Raw genomic sequence first — 695 nt, 5'->3', positions numbered from 1 at the left:
TGCTCCTCAACAGAGATACGTAGGATGTGAGGCCACCTCTCCTTGCCTCTCTCACTTCTGCCTCAGTCCACGCAGCCCTGTGCACATGAGTGACTTAGGAAGTCTGGATGCCCTAGCTCTGACACCCCACAGCACTTCCATTCAATTCTCTTCTTCCACGCAGGCTGCAAAAGCAAATTTATATCCATGAAAGGGGGCATAGCTCAGTGATAGAGCATTTGACTGAAAATCAAGAAGTCCCTACTTCAAATTCAGGTGCCCCTTGGCAAATTGTGGGCCCAGTGGCCTAATGGATAAGGCATCAGCCTCCGGAGCTGGGGATTGTGGGTTCAAATCCCATCTGGGTCAACTTTCATGTTACAGTCATAAACTCCTAGAAGTAGGTTTCAGACCAGATATAAGGGAAAACTTGTTTGCAGTGGTACAAGCACCTACCTTGGTGATCTTAAAAAGAAGACTGGACACACACCTTGTTGCTGTGATTTGATCCCTGCAGTCTTTCCTGCAGGGAAGCTCTTCAAGGCAGGGACAACTTCATTGGCCCTATACCCTGTATTTCTCAAAGAGATTCTCCTTTACTGTATCATTTCTTGGGTGCCAGAGGATGCATGCTTACTTGGATGCTGCTGAGAAGTTCTGAATGGCCTGACAGTAGCCACAAATGATGGCCATACATTTGCTGCAATAACTTTGAC

The 695-nt window shown here is 47.2% G+C and overlaps 1 non-coding gene across 1 annotated transcript; it reads left to right on the top strand.

Moving 5' to 3' along the window:
- Nucleotides 1–275: 275 nt before the first annotated feature.
- TRNAR-CCG lies at nucleotides 276–348 on the top strand. Its single transcript has one exon. It is a non-coding gene; the product is annotated as a tRNA-Arg (tRNA).
- The last annotated feature ends 347 nt before the right edge of the window (nucleotides 349–695 follow it).

Source organism: Crocodylus porosus, unplaced genomic scaffold (assembly GCF_001723895.1).
Source record: "Crocodylus porosus isolate Cpor-Errol unplaced genomic scaffold, CroPor_comp1, whole genome shotgun sequence".
NCBI lineage: Eukaryota > Metazoa > Chordata > Crocodylia > Crocodylidae > Crocodylus > Crocodylus porosus.
This window is presented reverse-complemented; position numbering and strand designations above follow the sequence as displayed.